The sequence below is a fragment of the Equus quagga genome, chromosome 16 (assembly GCF_021613505.1).
Source record: "Equus quagga isolate Etosha38 chromosome 16, UCLA_HA_Equagga_1.0, whole genome shotgun sequence".
Taxonomy (NCBI): Eukaryota; Metazoa; Chordata; class Mammalia; order Perissodactyla; family Equidae; genus Equus; species Equus quagga.
In genome coordinates, this window is record NC_060282.1 from 40834924 (window position 1) to 40856399 (window position 21476).

The following is a 21476-nucleotide window of genomic DNA, read 5'->3' on the forward strand; positions in this document are numbered from 1 at the left end:
AGGAAGTGGAGTCACCCAGCAATCAGGAAAAGACTGTTGTATGGAGCCACCACCTTCCCCGAGGACAGAGGCCTCTCCCCTCCATGCCAGGTCAGGCCCCGAGCTCCCCCTGCATATCCAGGAGCCATGTGAGTGCCTTTCCAGTCTTCTTTCAGCCACCAGACAGCAGTACCACTGGCCCCATTTTACAGACGGCTCAAGGGAGGCACAGTGAAATCAGGCCCCCTGATCTCAGCTACATGGGGGTCACACAGAACCCCATCTTTGGGTCCCTGGCTTGACCCTTAGTCTGTGTGATGTATCCCAAGTACTTATGAAGGCCGTTGAAAATTCTCAAAAAGAAAAGAAGGTAAAGGCCTTTCTCCACTTTTTGCTCACTGTTTAATTTCTTCCCCTTGATGAGGGTAGGATTTCCACGCGTCTCTCAGCACAATCTACCCACTGTTAACAGGAGACCACCCCCTTGGCACTCCTGTAATGCGGAAAGACCTTCCTCCTCCATCTCCCCCATCATGCTGAAAATAGACAAGAGAGACATGTGCTCCACCTTTTTTAATCTTCAAGGAAGGGAATGAAGAAATTTCGGCAACAGTGAAATATCTGGTCATGCCATTTATTGGTCATATGCTGCATAACAAACAAATCTTGTTATACAATAACAGAGTGGTTTTTACAACTGCTTTAAGGAGATCAGCTCTGTATATCAAGCATATAAACTTGTAATCTTTTTCTCTCGCCTATGTAAAATGATCTTTGCTACTTTGTTTTCTACAAAACTTAGTTTGCATTCCCTTTAAAGATTCCTATGTTTAAATCCAAAATCACAAATAATCAGCACATATTCACTGAATTCTAACCTCCTTAGACCCATAAGAAAAAGGTACAAAGCCACTCTGGCGCTACAGGACCAAAACATCTGAAAAGAACTACAAGGCAAAATATAACTACCACTGCCTGGCAGTCACATTCAAACGCCGTGACTGTATCATCTGATGCTTACCAAACTCAGACCAAACGCTCAGTTTTGATAGGCCTCACCTTCAACCTCTCCAGGACTTACTTTCTTCATCTGTGAAACAAAGTCAATGATGCCCACACCACAGGGTTATTGAGAAGAATAAACTTGATAACGTGTGGAAAATGCTCTGTAAATTATAAGAGCTGTGCAAACGTCCTCTACCCTTTCCTCTGGAGGCCATCCGACCATCCCTTTCAATTACACGAGTTAGTGGTCTTATTCTGATTCTACACATGGAAAAACTGAGGTCCCAGCAGTGCTGAAGAGAAAGTCCTCAGAAATCAATAAAGACCCGGGAATCCAGTTTGCCGGTAGGGTACAGTATAGACAACTTCCAACCCTTCCAAGCACTTTTTTCTTATCTGAGTTCAACTAACCTGCCAGGAGGGGAAGACCAGCCGAGGAAGGGTTTGTCACCGAGAGCTTTATGGAAAAGACAAAGATTACAGGAAACGGGTCTGCGGGGCGGGAACCTTCTCCCTGCCCCATAACCAGCTCACAGATAACGGCAGCCGAACAAGGATGGCAAGGGCAGGACCGGGCGCAGCCTCACTCCACTGGGAAAAGGGCTCTGACAAGGAACTTGTCCAGTGTGCTAAGTGGACCACTCCCATGCTATATGAAATGAAGCCATGAAGTAAAGGAACTTAACGTGGGTGGGAGGCTGGCTTTGGAGCAGGAGTGGAAAGGAGGCTGCAGCAACACCAAGAAGTGTAGCTTTCCAAATGAGAGGCAGAACTTCTCCAAAATGAAGACAGTGCCATCTCCTGCCCTAAGTGACATCACATACTGACCAGAAGCCTCACCACTTCTTGCCTCCAGACTGGCCAAAGATAGAGAATGCCATGGGGAGGAGGAAGAGGCAACCATGAACATTCAGGAACACTTCGGTAGAGGCTGAAATCATGTCTGGGATTTGCATGAAGGAGGAGGGAGAGCAGGGACTCCAACCATTTCCCTGGAGCAAGTTGAAACAGTACAATTTTATATTGTGGTGACCCAATTCCTCTGGTATCCCCAAAGCTCATATGGAAAGCCAGGTGACCTGTTAAAGAATGGCGAAAGTCTTCTCACTCAAATTCTGGTTCCATAAAGACTGTAATTGTTGGGAAGTCCTCAAACTTCATTTCTTTTCAAGACTGAGCACTAAACCACACAAAAAGAAGAACCACCCACTGAAGTGCACAAATGACATTACATTAGGTCCCATTAAACAGCCCAATGAAGTCTGCAGTATTTATTAGGCGTCACCACAGCAGTGCCCTGACTTCTACTGCAAAGGAGAAAGAGGGAGGAGGAATGATTTTTAAACATTGCACAGCCTTGTTGATAACAAGCTTTGCAGCACTGGTTCATTATTCGGAGCCACCCTGCAATCATTAACCTAGGGCAGCAGAGAGGGCAGCGAAGACAAAGAAACCCAGTTCGCTGCCCAGGGAGCCTTCCTGATGCTGCCTTCAAGAGCAACTTTTTAGGAAGCCATTACGTCTACATCTGAAACCAGAAGAGCCAATATCCTAAACTGGAATATCTAACAGAAATTAGTTCTGACTGGTTTTCATTAAATCTTTTTAGCCAGTTGTCAGTGTGCCTCAGAGGAAAAAAAATATATATCACATGCTCAACAGATGTGGGCTGGAATCAAAGCCGAGCTGAGTGGAGCTACACAGACAGCTCGCAGCAACTTCTCCCAAACAAAAGGTCAGCCATTTATAATGAATCCCCAGAGTGATATATGTGCACATTAGAAAGTTAAATTTTATGAAAAGAACGTCCAATAAAGCCATCAATTTTATTTTTGGTTCATCTGGCTACAATTTCTGCCTATAGTTATTTTGCTCCAGGAAAAAGGCACGGGGCAGGCACCTGGATTCACTTCAGGGTCCGTGGTCCATGAACTATGACATTCCACACATAGTTTCCCAACACGAGGACTGAAATGTCTGCTCCCTCCTTCTTAGCTCACTGTCTGCAGAACATTCCCTGCCCTTTGATGTGAAAGAAAAATACTCCACTTTACAACGTGACCCTGCACTGGGCTTCTTTTCTGAAAGAAGCTGAAACACCACCACCACTGGGGCCACCCTGAGCATCAGGCACAACAACTTCAGAATGATTATCTGAAAGTTACAAACACCGTGAGGGAGTTTACCTCCACTAAATCCTGTTACCCGGTACGCTATTTTAAGGGAGAGAAATCATTAGCAGAATTTCCCCACAATTATCCTTGGGAAAAGCCCACCTCTTGTTTTTGGGTGGATTCTTGTCCCAAATAGTTAAGAATTCCTCCATCCTTCTTAAAGTGCCAGGGTAATTCGTTATTAAAGGCACGTTTAAACCAACATTTCATAATGTTGCTGCTGTTTTCAACAAGTCTCCTCCCCTTCCTAGCAGGCCTTTCGAGCTGTAATAGCTGTCCCACAGTCACCTCCCACTGAATAATTGTAATAGTGGGCCAATTAAACTAATCACCTTCCTACATATTTTTATCCGGCTTACGGACGTAAATCTCCCCCAGAATGCCAGGAATGAGAGGCTTCTCTGCAGCGGCACCTGGGCCTCCAAGCGCCACTCCTGGAACAGGCCCAACCCACCAGGGGCAAGCTCAACTCACAGCCAAAATTAGTAAGTAGCATTTTCAAACATGTGACCTTCATGTATATTCACCATACATTCATCTTTCTTCTTCAAGGAAATCTAAAGGATAGTCCATTATTACTCCTAAACTATTTCCACACTTCAAAAACCTAAACTTTCATGTTAACTTGGTTTAACTTAACCAGCAAAACACCACCAAATCTTCTAAAAAGAGATTACAAGAATGACAGTGCCATGAAGTGTGAGATTTCAGCTGCTCAGAAATCCATTGTACACATTTTTTGAAGCAAAAAAGATTTTTAAAAGAGATTTCAAATTCAGAGGTTTAACACTGTAGTATGAGCCATTTACTAGGGAGCAATTGAATTAATAATTCCTTGGAGAAATTTTTTTCTGATGAATTACACAGAATCTCCTAGCTCTGAAAGGGAGGACACATTTCCATTCAAATGTCAAGCAGTGAAAAGGAAAAATTCCAACCCCAGGCAAAAAGCAGCAGGTGGGAAACACACTTCATTTGTGTAAAACTAATCCAGAAATAGACATATATATCCCCCTCCTAGAGAAAGCTACCACCTGAGGGATGTTACTTGTCCAAACAATTCTCCAAAAAGTTTTGCAGAATACCATGCAAACTAGAACAATTGCCTACAGAGAAAATCACTTCAGTTGCCTCCTTTGATGTCACTATAGCTTAACAGCATTCAGAGTGTTTCTCAACGAGGCGAAGAGCCACCAGTCTCCACGAAGAGAAAGAAGCAAAGAAGGGAAGGATTAGCGACTTTTTGATATCTTCTCCTTCCAAAGTACTCGAAACCACGTCTTTGGTGAAGAACAACAAAAATTATATATAACTTTCCCTTCTGCCCTACCTTTCTCCAGTCAGAGGGGAAAAAAAAAAATCAGGTAAGCACTTGAAAAATTCAGTTTCAGGTAACAGGTATTTCAAAAGCTCATCAAATCAATGAACAGACATCAGCATGTCCTAATTAGGCCACTAAATATAAGACATTTCCCAAGGCATAGCTCTAAAAGAAGATTCTCACGTTTGCCTATTTGGGATGCACTCCAGACCTCCCCTCATCCCTTTCCTTTCGGCTACAGCCGTCACTAAAATCTTAGAAAGAGAATAAATGCAAAGAAAGGCATTCCACTGTTATCTCATCATAAATGTAGCATTTTAAGTTTTGCAGAAAGGATGGTGGGACACAGAAAAGGATACTCAGCTCACACTCAGCATAACCTTTAAAAACAAAGCAATTAAAAAGTACAAAAATAGATCCCAAATCCCCTTGGAATTTTAGTGAATAAGATCATCCTGATTTTTCTCTCTTGCTTGCTAGTCAAAACCCTTTTAGATCAACAATGGTAAATACTGTAGTTCCATTATACCAAACAAAACTCTAACAGCTCAATCCTCTAACTCGGCAGAAAGAGAAAGCATCCATCCACGTTCTAGTGATACCCTAGGATTTAATGTATTACTTCCTACAAGAAATTAGCTTCCCAACCTTTACAAGGTTGTTACAACCACAGAGCAGGGAAAATTCTCAATTCCCAACACAGATGTGAAATAAACAGCAACACATTACTCTCAAAGAACTCTAGATAGCTATCTTCTTTGACAAAGCCTTTTGTTACCTGGCAGCCTTAGGCTCAAGGACCCCAGAGACATTCTTCAACACAGATAATGTGAGCCCACCTTACCTTCTGCAGACTGGAGGCCATAAATCCTCAGAGGCTGCGGCCCGGCTCCAAACACCACCATCGTTGAACAAGAGTTCGTCACATAAACATCCTTCCTAGTTTTCAGAGTTTTCCTCTTGTTTTACCTTCCAACACCTCTCCAATATGCCTGTTCTGCCTTTAAGAATCATACAAAGAATTTACTGGAGTAATCTATTTACTGGCCACTTACTAAGATTTACTCTCTGATCAAGCTACAGCTTGAAAGAAAAATCTGAATATGCCTGGATAGTTCATTGAAGGTAGTTAACATATAACTCCAAATGCTTTTTTAAAGTTTCTTCTCTTTCAGCTCAGTTTTCAAAAATACACAACATATTATTTCTAGTGCTGGGAAAATCGTGTCATCAAGACTGTGGTACTACGTAAAACAGCTCTACACTGGGAATGAGGAGACCTGGATTTCAGTTCTGACTGGTTCTCTTTGGGCAAGTCACTTCACTTCTCTGAACCTCTGCTTCCTCATCTGTAAAATTAAAGGGCCTTCAAAGGCACTTGCAGTTCCGAAATTCTGCAATCAGTTTCCTTCCTAGATTGTTCTCTCAAATCCAATCTTCAAAAGCTCCACCTTCTTTTAACCTCCATATTGTTTTGGCTTTTGCCCTTGGGTGTCCAGGGGAAGAGTCTTTTGTTTAAAAGACAGCGCTGAAGTTCCCCAGGGGCCCGAGGGTTAATGCAGGTCTCCCAGAGCAGGATGTGCACAATCAAACTCAGACAGCAGCTGCCGAGTTGGAGATAATCCTAAAAGGACTGCCTCAGCCCTCCTCTTTCTCTCACAGTGAAATCGCCTGGCACCAGGCCTCTTCCGGCTGTTTGGACCTTATGTTTTCGGCACACTGCAAACAACATCTTCTGTGGATTCAACTCTCAAAATGCCAAGGGATTTTTCTGTTTTGGTTTTTCAAGCTGGCTCTCCAGAGGCAGATACTTAAAACATAAGCATGCACAGTGTCCACATGCTGACCACATCTAAACAGCTTGGGATGGGAAAATAGGCTCTTTTAGGGACAAGGATGTAGGTCTCCTTATTAATGGAATTACCACTGTTCCTCTGTTCACTCTGATGAACAATATTTCAGGAAATAGCAAAAGTGAGTAAAACAGCAAAAATCACCCATTTGGAAATTGCTAAATTCATGGATTTCGCACTAATTCCTAATACTGATCTAGCGTTTCCATGAAGTCTCAGCCTCTACTTAGTTCCACGGCTTTCCACAGTGAAAACACTTCTCCCTTGTTTTCCTGGAAATATAATGTGACTAACAGCTTAACTTTGTAAAATGGGTTCTAGTTGTAGATTTGAGAGAGCTTTTTTACAATGTGTACTTTTAAAAGTAAAAAGGTTGTCCTTGCAAAATTTTCTTGGCAGGACTCTTAGATCAACGATACCTGGCAAAAGTCATCTTGTTCCAGGAAGTCCTGTGAGAAGTGAAGACAATGTGTTATGAGAATCACTTAGTTCCAGATGACAACTATGTACCAACTCAGCCAGATGAGCGGCCAGCATAAATTATGAGAAGCTATCAGTTTGCTCGTATAATTAATGTTACACTACTACTTCTAAAAATAACATAAAGCTCATCAGGATTTAAAATTTTTTTCACTCATGAAATGTAAATTTAAGGTTTTTTTCTCCCTAAGTTATCCAAGGTAAAGAGGAATCTTTTAAGGATTTGATATAATTATATGCTTTCATAAGACATCTATTTAGTTGTTGTTTTCAAGTTTCCCAGAATACAAACTCTATCCAAATCATTCTGCAAGAATACACATTCTATTTTTCATACTTATCCTGTAATAAATATTTATCATTTTGAAACACTCTGAAAAATTTCTCTATGATGGAGCATTATGAAACCATGGAAAGTAAACCCCACCAGTAAATTTTCTTAATACTTTGGAATTTGAGGACGTTACAGAAAGCAAGGGGGAGACAGATAAGTTATGAAAGCAGCTTTAGGATTTAAGGCTACTATCTAGCGAACTGGAAAAGTTCTTTTTATCCCAAGGAAGTATTAAGTGCCACACTTGCCTCAGCCTCCATTCACGAGTCTTACAGCAAACTGTCTCCTAACAAGGCCCTATCTCCATCAGGTGTGGCCCCAGTGCAGAGGACCACAGCTGAGGCTGCAGGCTCCCCAAATGTGCTTGATACAGGCGAATGGGATGCACTGCTTCTGCTCAAGGGCTCTGCAGTGAGGATGTCTGGACGGATTTTGCTGAGTGTGGGCTGGTTTTGTGTGTGTGCTTTTAGGTGGAACACATTAAAATCAAACCATCAAAATCATTGTAACAAATTAGCAAGACAAGGCGGACTCACACACTTCCTGACGAAAAACTATGATGGACCTCCTCCAAATGTTCTACTTGGAGACTCTGCCAGACTTAAGATCAAAAAAATTTAGTGGATTAAAACTAACAGCTTAAGAGGTGATCCATATTATTCCTAATTATTATTACCGCTATATTCATGCACCAGCTGTGAACAATTAAAAGCCTATGTTTCTAAATTCCCATGAAGCCAAGAATAAATTTAAGACATTTCTTAAAGAAGTTTCAGCTATTTATCTGTAGTTAACTGCTCTCAAGGTAAGGCATACTAACTATATCCACAAGGCAGAAGCACACTGTGTCACAGCAAGATCTTGTGTTTTCCTTTCTCTATACCACAAGCTTGATCATTAAAAATTAAAATAACCATGAAACACTGCGAAGAGCACATGACTTGGCTTTTTACACCATTAAACTAAGTCACTGATGAGAATCCATCACTTCCGTCCCACCATGTTTGCTTCCTAGCCTCTTCTCACCAGAATCATCAATAAAATAGGAGAGAAACAGAAGGATGTGTCTTTGTTCTTTCAGTTTGCATGTACATAACAATGAAATGTACCATTTCAATGAAATGTACCAATGAGGAGTGACGACAAACACAAATCACAGAATTTCAAGCTGATTGGGGGAAACATTAGAGTCTAGCCAAGCGCCTTCAATTCACAGCTGAAGACACTCAGGCCCAGGGGCTGGTCCAGTGGCGTAATGGTTAAGTTTGCATGCTCTGCTTTGCTGGTCCGGGGTTCGCAGGCCCAGATACTGGGCACGGACCTACACACCGCTCATCAAGCCATGCTATGACAGCATCCCACATAGAAGAATGAGAAGGACTTACAACCAGGATATACAACCATGTACTGGGGCTTCAGAGAGAAAAAAATAAAAGAGGAAGATTGGCAACAGATGTTAGCTCAGGGCCCAACCTTCCTCACCAAAAAGAAAACTCCCCATACGTTAAAAAAAAAAAAAAAAAAAAAAAAGACACTCCGGCCCAGAGACTCTAAGCAGGGTGGAGGGCATTCAGAGCTCATGAAGGTCACTTCAGCAAAGGCTTACCGGCAGGGCGAGGCCAAAGACCAGAGATGTAAAATGCACTCCACTCCAAAACATTTGGTAATGCATTCCATTTCAGGAGGAAGAAAAAAAGAATAAAAACTAACAGCAATCCCACCACTCTGCTTCCTGCTCTTTATATCTTCCTACTGTTTGTATCCCTTGCACATGAGCTCAACTGAGGCTTGAGGGACCTTATGGCCAAGTCTCCTGATGTAGTTAATGCCCTTTGAAGTCCTGCTTTCGAATTCGTCCCATTGCCTAACCACCTAAATTAAAGGCAAAGGAAAGACATTGATCACAACTAAGTTTGTTTTTATAATTCCCTTCTGTGTGTGTGTATATATACACATATTTACATACATAAATACGTACATACAGTACTGCATATAGGTCATATAGATATATGAAATAAAATTGAGAATCCAGAAATAGATCATTACATTTATGGTCAATTGATTTTCAACAAGGATGCCAAGATAATTCAATGGTGCAAACAAAAGTCTTTTTAGCAAAATGTGTTGGTACAGCTAGATAGCACATGCAAAAGTAAATAAATATACGAAGTTGTACCCATACTCCACAACATATGCAAAAATTAATAATTCCAAACTGGATTATAAACCTAAATGTAAGAGCTAAGGGGCTGGCCCTGTGGCCAAGTGGTTAAGTTCATGCGCTCTACTTTGGCGGCCCAGGGTTTTGCCAGTTCAGATCCTGGGTGTGGACATGGCACTGCTCGTCAGGTCACGTTGAGGCCACAACTAGAAGGACCTGCAACTAAGATATACAACTATGTACGGGGCGGGGGGGGGGGGATTTGAGGAGATAAAGCAGAAAAAAAAAGAGCTAAAAACATAAAACTCTTAGAACAGATAGGAATAAACCTTTTCAACCTTCAGTTAGAAAATGGTGTCTTATATATGACAACAAAAGCAACAAAAGAAAAAATTAAACAGGACTTCATAAAAATTAAAAACTTGTGCTTCAAAGGACACTATCAAGAGAATGAAAGACAACCCACAGAATGGGAAAAAATATTTACAAATTGTCTATCTGATAAGAGACTTGTACCAAGGACATACAAAAAATTCTCAACACTCAAGAATAAAATAAATAACCCAATTTTAAAATGGGCAAAGGATTTAAATAGAAATTTCTCCAAAGAAGAAATACAAATGGCTGGCTAATAGGAACACAAAAAGATGCTGAACATCATTAGTCATTAGGTAAATGCAAAACCACAATGAGACACCACTTCATACCCACTAGAATGACTATAATCAAAAGGACAGACAATAACAAGTGTTAGCAAGGATGCAGAGAAACTGGAACACGAGCACAGCTGGTGGGACCGCCACCTTGGAAAACAGTTTGGCGGTTCCTCAAAATGTTAAACATAGTGTTACCATATGACCCAGCAATTCTACTCCTAAGTATATAGCCAAGAGAAATGAAAACATGTCCACACAAAAATTTGTATACAAATGTTCAAAGCAGCATATTCATAACAGTCAAAAAGCTGAAACTCAAATGTCCATCAACTAGTGAATGGGTATACAAAATGTCATATATCCATACAGTGGAATATTCTTTGGCAATAAACAAAAATGCAGTAGTGATACAGGCAACAACATGCATGAACCTTAGAAACAAGCAAAGTGAACGAAGGTCACAAAAGACCACATATTGTATGATTCCACTTATACAAAATGTCCAGACTAGGCAAATCTACAGAGACCATCCATAAAGACCGAAGGTACATGAGTGGTTGCCTAAGACTTGGTGGAGGGTGGAATAAGTAACTGCTAATGGGTAGAGCATTTCTTTTGGGAGTGATGAAAATGTTCTAAAATCAGATTGTGGTGACTGATGCACATCTGAGAAAACAGTACTAAAAACCACTATAGTGCACATTTAACCAGGTGACTTTTTGTGGTACGTGAGTTCTATCTCAACAAAGCTGTTAAATATTACATACATAAATATGTACAGCAACTACAATTAGTATAAAAGATACTGTTTGACAGTTATCCTATTGCATGACCAAATAAACTACTTTTTAAAAATGAATTAATAATTTCCAGATAATGCTAGGTACATTTTGATTCTGAGCTCCGTGTCAAATTTTGCATTTTGTAGAGGACTTAGACCTGGAACTAAAAACACCAAAAAGATTAGCATAGAGGTGGGGTCCACAGAAAGTTATTCCAAGCTTTCTAGTTTCTCAACCTAAAGCAGTTACTCTGTGACTTCAGTACGTTTAGACATTAAAATGCAGAGTCTAAGGTGGGAACCAAAAATGTACATTTTTAACAAACCACTCCCTCCCTCCCCTAAGATGATCCTAACACAGGCAGGGTGAGGACAAAACTTTGGGCAAGCAGACCCGTCAGCCTGGAAAGGCTCCTTCGGGCAGTCCTGGGGCTAATGAGCTGTAAATTGGTAGGTGCGTCATGATCACAGTTGGGCAGCAACTGCCTCATAATAATTCTTGCCATCACTTTCACAGGCATTTGGGAGATTTTCAAATGTGAAAGTGTGCAGCTAGCTCACGCTCGGTGAAATGTTAGCCTTTAGAAGAGGAGGTTCATCAACTCCTCGAACTATGAGATCCCAGGACAACAAAACTATATCTCCCGTGAGTAATATTCAGAGCCTGAAATGCAGAAAGAAAAATCTTCTGGGAATTGTTATCCATAGATCAAGGACAGCTGGCCTTCACACCCCAGTTGTTTCCTGTCTCTAACAGGTGGACAGCATTTTTCCCCTGCTGTGAGAACTTCACCTCCTACTCCAACTTCTATTTCTCACATGCAAAAAGCAACCTCCATCCTCCTATGGGGAGGAAGAAATCTGAGCTATAGCAGCTAGACGGAGAGGCATCTCTGAGAGGAAATGGTTAGTCGTGAAAGATTACTGCATTCTAAATGACAAGTGTAACCAATTTCCCCAGCTGACAAAGAAGAAAAGAGGAGAACAGAGTACAATGTTAAAATGTGGGCTGGAATTTTTAAAACTTTATTCCAAGGCAGTAGGTAGAAAGGAAAAAAAAAATGATTTCCTTAAAAAAAGAGTGCAGCCATTATAGAACTATAGCAGTTAGGCTGCAGAAATCAACAGGTTTACAACTGGGGAAACTGAGGCAAAGAAGCATGAGTGACTAGCCAGAGGTGAGAGCTGGTTACCGGCAGAGAAGGCCAGCCTATAAGAAGGCAAGTCTTCTGGCTACTTGTCCAGCATTCTCTTGCTTCAGCCAGAATAAAGAAGAAAACACGAAGTGAGTCCAATCTGGGCAACAATAAAGAGGCAGAGAAATGGTTCCTGTCCTAGAGTCCTCTGCCCAGCATTTGTTCCCCTGGTGTTTTTCACAATGGTCACTTAAGCCTCATAAGGAAAGCTTTGTGCTACCACTCATGGGTCATGGGTGATCATGACACGATGACTGTCTTCCTCCCGTCTAAGAAGAGCTACTTGGTACATGCTGCAAAGTGGTGGAGGAGTGAATCCTTGGGAGGCTAAGAGTACCTCCTAACTCACTTCCTTCCCCCTTGAGGCCATTCACTGTGACCTGAATTTGCCTTATATCCCAGGTACACACCTCTCTGGCTCACATCACACTATCAAGCTGGCTATTCTACCTGAGTAAGTACCTGGCAGGGTCACATGAAGTCTGAGGCAATGTCAAATTTCAGTAGTTACACTGTCCCATAAATCTGGCAGAGGTCTTGCCATCTGTCTAACAAAGCTGGTCCTAGACTGCCATACTCCTTGAACGAAGGGCAACAAATGATGTCTAGTCTCAGTCAGGCCAAGTTATCAGCAAAGGAAATAAAACATATTTTAAGTTGCTCAGCATTCAACTTCCAAATATTCTAAGGACAGAATCTAAGGTTAGAGGAAGCTGTAACGGTCAGCTGATGTCCCAGTCAGCTGGTGCTTTGACTCTCCTCTAAAGGTCCCAAATTAGTGGCCATCCAAACACGCACTTGCTGACCTCCGGGCACTGGCACCCACTACTTCTGAAGTGGTCTAGACCACCTCTGACTGCCTTCTAGAAAGGTCTTCCTTTTGTTCAATCAAAATCTGTCTCTTTGGAAGCTTCACTCCTTTCATTCCTGATTGTCCAAAAGAATATAAGATCCCGGAAGACAAAGGGTCAGATGTAAGTCATTACATTTTATCTTCCTGGTGCTTGTCAGACAATGATACTTTCCAGAAAATGTTTTTCCCATTGTTTTTTAAATTTCCATTAAAATAGAAACTGAACCTCTTGCACACACAGAATGCTAAAAGTAGTTTTATATTAAATAAACTAAAAGGCTGTCCTGAATGAATACTAAACACATCTGCAAATAGTTTATGGTATGGAATTTGTTTAAATCTTCTGGGTTTTCTGTCTATTTATACCTCAAGGCACAAAACAACAAAAGCAGCCTAGTAAAGACTCAGCAGAGTAATTAATGCCCAAGGAGAGAAACAGCAAACACCAGGAGGCATCTCACAGATGCTCTCTTAATATTTATTAAACCAACAATAGTGTTTTGGGTAAATCTTATTAACACAATACACAACGTTCTGGATAAATGAAATTTTAATTCATTTATATCAGATGTGCCCACAATCCACATTTTTATTAAAAGGACAATAAGCATTCAGTTGAGAAGCTTGGAAATAGCATGTTATTCTGAATATTATGTACTATTTTTCTATCATTTAAGACTTAAATTTTTTTTAAACCATTACACAGCATGCTTTTGGAATGCTCTGGTTGCATATGAATATAAATCAACCACTTATATCATTTCTTCTAAAGTTTGTGGAAAAGGTAGGCAGTCTTGAAAATTACCTCAATTCCTCTGTGCAATGAGTAAGGTATAAAAAAATGCATTAGAGGAAACAAAACCTTGAGAATGAGAGGGTAAACAAGCACAATTCATCATTTTTTTACCACTCATCATTGTTTAATGTACTAAAGGCCTCTATATACAATCTTTGGTGCTTAAGATACAAACCATTTCATTTAGAACATTAAAAAAAGCATTTACCAATCAGCCAAAGATAAACAAATTTATCTTTTCCTTTATTCATATTTACCAACCATTAAAATAAGACATCAAAAGTACATTGCTACAGGGGCTGGCCTGCTGGCTTAGTGGTTAAGTTTGTGCGCTCTGCTTCAGTGGCCTGGGGTTGGCAGGTTCAGATCCCAGGCGCGGACCTAGCACAGCTCATCAAGCCACACTGTGGTGGCATCCCACATAAAACAGGGGAAGATTGGCACAGATGTTAGTTCAGCAACAATCTTCCTCACAAACGAAAAAAAGTAAGAGAAAAAGTACACTGCTACACTCATCTATGTTTATTAAGCTCATTAAATAAATTTGTTCTTAAGTGCCTTTTATCTATTGTGCTAATAATCTTTACATGAACCATACTTGGCTAAATTGACAGTCAATCCTTCCATATCCCCGGCTTCAGCACCCCCAAGTTCTCCACTTCCTTTTCCTGTCTAGGTCCAAATGCCAATTAACAAGAGTGAAGGTTAAGCTCACTCTGTATTATGCCTGCTATTTAATTTGTCACCAAATAGACATACATAGGAGTTTTCACATGGATAAAGTGTGACGGCTGAACCCATATCCAAGACTGGTCATCAGGAGTGTGTACAAACATCTTACCCTGGCAGAATCAACTTATGGTGAAGATCAGACTTGGAAGGAAAAAAAGACATTACCATAGTAACAGCCAGAGCACAGGTAAAAGGAGGAAAAGATGTCCCATCTTCACAGCATTCATTCTCCTCCCTCAAGTAGCAGTCCTTCCATTTCTCTCTGGGGAACCAAACCTCTCCTATCACAGCCCACGAGATTCAGGTGATGCTTCCTTCACTTGTAGTTCCAGCGATGATGCATATGACCCAGGCCAGAGACACCGGGCCAGGCCAACCAAGGGCCAACAAGAAGCTATGCCTGGATTCTTACTAGAACAGGTGGAAAGAGAAGTTCTTTCTACTACAACTGCCAAGAAGACAAGACTTTTGGTTAACCTAGAGTTGCCAGACCCCATCTTGTCACCCCAAAGGGAGAGATTTCCTGGTTGCCATCACTATCTAAAATCTTCCCTTGTTTAGTAATACAACCTCCCCAGATTTTTACTAGGCACATGGCCACTCATGTAGAAACTACATTTCCCAGCCTGCACGCACCTGTGTGGCCATATGACTATGTTCTGATGAACAAAATGTAAATAGAAGTGATGTGCACATTTCCAGGCTGTGGCCTTAAAAGGATTGGGTATGTCTTCCCCTTGACTCATTCTTGGCTGGGAGACAGTAAAGGAGATGCGGCCACCTTGGAGCCACAGGTAAGAGCTGCATGTGAGCATGGCAGAGCCATCCCACCAGCCCTGTCTTTGGACTGTTACATCAAAGGGAAATAAAACATCTATCTATTTTGAGCCGCTAAATTTGGAGATTTTTTTTTTAAAGATTTTTTCCTTTTTCTCCCCAAAGTCCCCCAGTACACAGTCGTGTATTTTTAGTTGTGGGTCCTTCTAGTTGTGGCATGTGGGATGCTGCATCAGCATGGCTTGGGTGAGCAGGGCCATGTCCGCAACCAGGATCTGAACTGTTGAAACCCTGGGCCGCCAAAGCAGAGTGCGCGAACCTAACCACTCGGCCCCAGGGCCGGACCCCTGGAAATATCTTTTTAACAACAGCTTAGCTGTTAATTAATATAAGGCCTGGGAGTGAATCTAACCCAGGAAAGTTACTTTGAAAGATAGGTACAATTTAAGGCCTGATAACATTGCATAAGCCTCTTGATACAGCCAAGCCTAAACACAGTACTACTCCTGGACTTTTCCATTATCTGAGCCAAAAAGTTCCTTTTTATTGCTTATGCCAATCTGAGTTGGGATTTTTGTTACTTGCACCTGGAACTGTCTTAACTGCTCTCTCTCACTTGATGGCTTATGGGCTACTGTTAGGCCTAACAATCCTGGGTCCTTCTAAGCAGAAGCTATTGGAGCCGTACCTTTCCTCCCAATCAATGGCTGCTTCCCCGGGTCAACACCAGCAGAAGCCAACGCAGCTATTCTGTCTCCTCACAACACTTTTAAATTAAGGGCATTCTAGGGACTGAATTCTGTAAAGAAAACTATTTCTATGAAGTAGCTTTTCACAAACTTTAATATGCTGATGAGTCACTGGGAGTCTTGTTACAACGCAAACTACAATTCAGCAGTCTCAGAGTGAGGTTAGAGGTTCCATACTTCCAATATGCTCCCAGTGATGCTCACGCTGCTGGTCTGGCGCCCACCTCCTCCGGAGTAGCAAGGTTGTAAAGCAGTGGCCTGCAAGCCTGGCTGCGCATTAGAATCACCATGCCAGTTTAAAAGAAACCCACTGATATCTGGACCCCACCAGTGGCTCTTGCTTAATAGCGCCTGTACCATGAGGGACGAGGATGCTGCTCAGAGCAGTTCTCAAACTCTAGCATGTAGTAGAACCACCTGGAGGGCTTTTTAAGACTCAGATTGCTGGGCCTCACCCCCAGATTTGATTCAGTTGGTCTGGAATTAGGCCCAGAACCTGCATTTCTAACAAATTCTCAGGTGAGGCAGATGTTCATCTCAAAGTGTCTACACTTTGAGGCCCACCGACCTAATGCTAGAGTTAATGACTCTTGTAACAGACCTCAATTTCCACTTGTCTGCAAATTGTATTGTATTCTGCTCTGCTATTCCAGAGCATTGATATTCCACAGTATATCAGGGATGTGTGGCGGGGGAGGGGCTAGAATTCACACGTCCACTCCTTTAATTTCTAGGATTAGTCTACGTGCATGCTTAATACTTTGTAAAGACACATTTAACCTTAGTGTTGCCAAAATAATAAACAGTAATGTTGAATTTTGTTCTAGATATTACAGACTTATTGGATTCAAAAGCCTATGATTCATAGCAAATGGCTCATTTTAAGGGCTTGCTCAGATCAGAGGAATCTTCAACTCTACTGGAGGACAGATACACGTTGAGTGGCAGTTTCTAAAGGGTCAGCATTTTAATGTTATCCTGCAGAACAATTTTTAAAAGCTTTGGAAACTCTAGAATTCTTAAACAAGGTTCTTTTTCTCCCTGAGTCAATTAAAGATATCCCTCTTTATTCAAGGGATGGAAAATTGTGTTTCAGAGCTCAGTGAGGGCAAACATGCTCCCAAATTAGATATCTGAGCAAAGTAAACTATGAATAGATTAGATAATGGGCTGCTGCTTTTTTACTTAAGCAAGAACTAAAGACAACTCAGATGTCTTATTCACAGGACAGCCTAAAGCACTCTCTCTTCCCTACTTCACCGGAAACAGCAGTTCCATGGAATTAACTCAACTTGAACCAGGTCCAAGGAGCTGAACTGAAGTGCAGTTACAATGAGAGGGCCGTCATTTAGACACGTGTGTAGGGCTTATACATGACCAGTGAATTCAGACAAGTCCCAGAATACATTTCCAATCAGTAAAACACAAAATCGCTGTTCAAAGCGTGAACTCAAGCAAATCTAATAAGCTGACCAAACATGCTCTTCTGCAACCAGGCCAAGAGGACAAGCATACTTTGTTCCACTGAGAAGTTTTCAAAAGGAAAGGGAAATGTTTTGATTTTTTTTAAGATATCCTCAGATAAACAATTTATACACATATAATCTTGTGTCTGAAGAGCTCTCAAATGTATCATAGTCCACCAACATAATTATCAGAAAAGCACAAGCCAGCAAAAAGATGGTGAAGGGTAGAAAACGAAGAAGCTGGAAGGGGACGAGCATTTCCCAATGCTACACAGCTCCGGCTGTGACGGGCGGCAGGTCAGTCCTGTGAAGCCATTGTACTCCACGGGGCCACAGAGAACACGCTTTAAGAAGACCAAATCTTACCTGCCGGCCTTCCCTCCAAGCTGGAGGGATCCAGAAGGCATACGAGAGCAGCGGTTCTCAATCCTCCGGAACTAAGAATCACCTGGCGAGCTTTTACAGCTTGCTGGGCCCTACTCCCTGGATTCTGATTTAATTGGTCATGGTGTGGGGCAGGCACAGAGAGCTTTTAAAAGCTCCCCAGGTGAATTTAGCATGCAAACAGGGTTGAGAACCACTGACCTAGAACATGCCTTCACTATCCAGATAAGAGCTAGAGAGGCTAAAACGCCTCCTCTTTTCACCAAAACACAACAGCCACAAAAAGAAAAAAAGAGGAAAAGATTCAGCCTCTCCTCCTGTCTTTCCTATCTGGTCAATGGCAGCATCATTCTTCTCAGTCTCAGGCTCAAAAGCTCAAAAGAGGATCCTTTCTTCTTTGATCAGCACATCTAACGAGCCATCCGTTTTAATCCGCGGCAACACCGAGACTAGTGCTGACTCTGCCTAGGGCCCTCTTCCAAACACCTGACGGAGTAACTCGTTAGTCCTCTCAGCATCTCTATGAAGTGGCTACTGTAACTTCTCCTTTTTACAGATGAGAAAACTGAGGCACAGAGTGACTAAGTAACCTGCCCAAAGTCATACAGCCAGATACCGGCCAAGCTGGGATTTAAGGAGATTCCCATTAACTCTATTCCTTAGTTCTCTCATTACCAGACTGAAGCTTGTGGAGAGAAGCCATCAAAGTAATATGCTAAATGTTGGTAAAGAAATCAGAATATGGGTGACCTAGAATATTAGGCCACCCAAGCAAATGAAGGGTCTGACACTTCACAAGTCAGGGCTGCACCCATCAGGCTGTATTAAAAAGTGGTAATATATTTAAACTCTTTCACTGCTCTCTTGAAAGATTATACTATCACATCAGGGATATTTACAGCTAGAAAAACTGAGGATCTAACTTCTGCTGGGTCACATAAAATGCAGCCTCGGCAAGTAATACCGCCTAGCAATTGTGAGACAAAGACAATGTATGGAAAGTGCCTATCATAGTTCTAAGTACAGAGTAGAAGATAAGTGCAATAATTTTTAATGTTATTGTCTTTTAATAAAATTCATTTCTTAAAAATATCATACCACAGACTTATTTTCTGGAAAACTATGACTCAAATGTATTTATTTCATTACGCTAAGATTTACAAAAGCAGTATTCAAGAGAAAAATGTTGGGAAAAAAGATGAACCTACATCCAACACTGGCAAAAAGAACCGAGCCAAAAAGTGCTTCCACCTGGGCCCTGAGCGCCTCGGACTCTCTTTTCCCAGAAGGCACTGAGGTATTTTTAGTATAAAAATCCAAGGCATGCTCTTCTTCCCTCAACCAACAATAGCAACTTTTCCCCCCATAAAATGCGATGTTAATTCAAGAGGATTTAGCTCCTAGTTCTGATTCTTATCTTCAGGAAGCTTTCATCTCCTTTCCTGTCTACAGGTCTCCACAATCTTCCTAAGATTCACAAATCCACTTGACTCTGTCCCGATGTCTCTGGGTCTCCAAAGCCCAGTACTCTCCGGCTCTCCTGCCCTAATTAGACAAAAGGTTCACAGACAATAAAGGAGTTAGCAGGAGGACAATTTTTGCTGGAAATTGAGAAATTATCTAAACATCACTTAAAATTATTCATTTTGCACAAAACACATTAACCACACTGGTGCAGAGTACATAACATATATGTTCCATTTGATATTTCGTTTATTCATCAAACATGTGCCAGAAGTGTATTAGATGCTATCGTTAATGTGGGGAATGAGAGAGAAGAAAGCGCCAGAAAGAGAATGTTTTATGTTAAGAAAAAAATATTAACAAATCAGATGGCCTAGGCCCAACTTATAACTCTACTTCTAACTACGTGATCTTGCACAAATCATTTAACTTCTCTAAATGTATTCTGTTTTAAAAGTCAGTTCCAGCTCTAAAATCCATTGTTACACATTGAAAAAGCAGAATCCAAAAGTACACAATGAAAATCATCCCAACAGTTTTTACCTCTTTCATTCATCAGTCAAGACTATTTGACCTTGACCAAACACGTAAGGTCCAGCTCTCGCCTTTAAGGGCCCAAAGTTCATAGTGTCTGGGGAATTAGAGTGGATGAAATGCGAGGTTTCTTTCTCCCCTGATACAAACATCAATAGACTATTCCAGTTCTAAACAATTTCTTGCTTTTTGTGTCTTGTACATTTTAATACTCAAAAAGCCTTCCTTGGAAAGCAGGTGGGGAAAAAGAGAAAAATATGAAATTCAAGTGTCTTCAAGCTATCAATAGAATTCTGACTTTTCTGCAACACACTGTGCCACTTCAGGGACGGTTTTGTTTTTTGCTGGGAAGCAGTGACTTCTCTTCTACAAGGGGTTCTTCTTATTCTTCTCGATTGTAGTTCTGTGGTAGTTTTGATTGCTAGATATGCCTCAACAGATTCAGACAAAAACAAACTGACACATTTTTTATATATAATGTGCACGTTAAATATGGGCTCAACCCATCTTCAATTACCCTAAATAATCAAAAGGTAGATAATAGTTGCTTCAAGCAAGGTATCATATCATAATTTCTTTTTAACTTGCAAGACCAACACAGAGATTTGCCCTTGGTTGATGCGTAGTAGCACAAGTTAACTATTAAGTGACTGACTTACCAAACATAAAACTTCATTCAATAACTGATCAGGACAATCACAAAATCTAATCAAATCTCATATAATCAAAAAACTATGCACCACACATCTAAATGAGTTCAGAACTGGGATGTAAAAGAAGTTAAGATTTTAATTCATTAGTAAACCTAACAGATAAGTCAGTGTTTACAACATAAGATTCTAATGTTGACCTTCTTTAAGCATTTTAAAATTATAATCCCAAGTACTATATTAGATTTTCAAGTCTTAACTAAATTTCCAACTTGTATACACGTGTATTTTGAGCTTTAGCTGAATGTAATTCAGGAAATGGATGACAGAGGAAAGAAAAGGTATAATTCAGCATCACACTCTGCCTGGTAAAAAATAAATTGGTCATATATTTGTGAAAATACATGTCCCTTGGTGACAAGGGTCAGAATGCAAATGAGAAACATGAAACAGACGCATGCACATTTATGCATGTATAATACATTCCAGAATCACAAAACTTAAAGCTACAAGGAAACAGAATCAAATGTGTTTAAAACATCTAGTATCAGAAAGGGTTTTTTGTTTGTTTGTTCGTTTTTGTGAGGAAGACTGTCCCTGAGCTAATACCTGTTGGCAATCTTCCTCTTTTTGCTTGAGGAAGATTGTCCCTGAGCTAACATCTGTGCCAGTCTTCCTCTATTTTATATGTGGGACACTGCCACAGCATGATGTGATCAGCAGTGTGTAGGTCCATGCCCAGGATCCAAATTTGTGAACCCCAGGCCACCAAAGAGGAGTACGTGAACTTCCACTAAGCCACCAGGCCAGCCCCTCAGTCAGGGTTTCTGTTGGCGTTTTCTGTCATTACGAGGCTAATCTTCAAAATATTATAATCCCCATTTTTACACTGAAAAAACAAACTCAGAGATGATAAGAAACTTCCCCAAGGTCACACAGCTTTAGGTGGTAATACCAGAAACTGAACCCCAATATACCTGAATCCAAAACTTTCACCATCATCTCCTATCTTATCTTAACTTGGGAGCGCAGACAACTCAAATTTGGCAATGCTAGAACTACATCTTCATACGAATTAGAATCTATATATGTTATGACCCCTACTTTATTGCACTGTCACACACCTGTCAC

General features: G+C 41.0%; 1 protein-coding gene across 1 annotated transcript in view; it reads right to left on the reverse strand.

Moving 5' to 3' along the window:
- The window catches only part of SDC2 (syndecan 2), a 104191-nt gene that overhangs the window by 73767 nt on the left and 8948 nt on the right, over positions 1-21476 (reverse strand). The gene's annotated exons all lie outside the window — the stretch shown is intronic.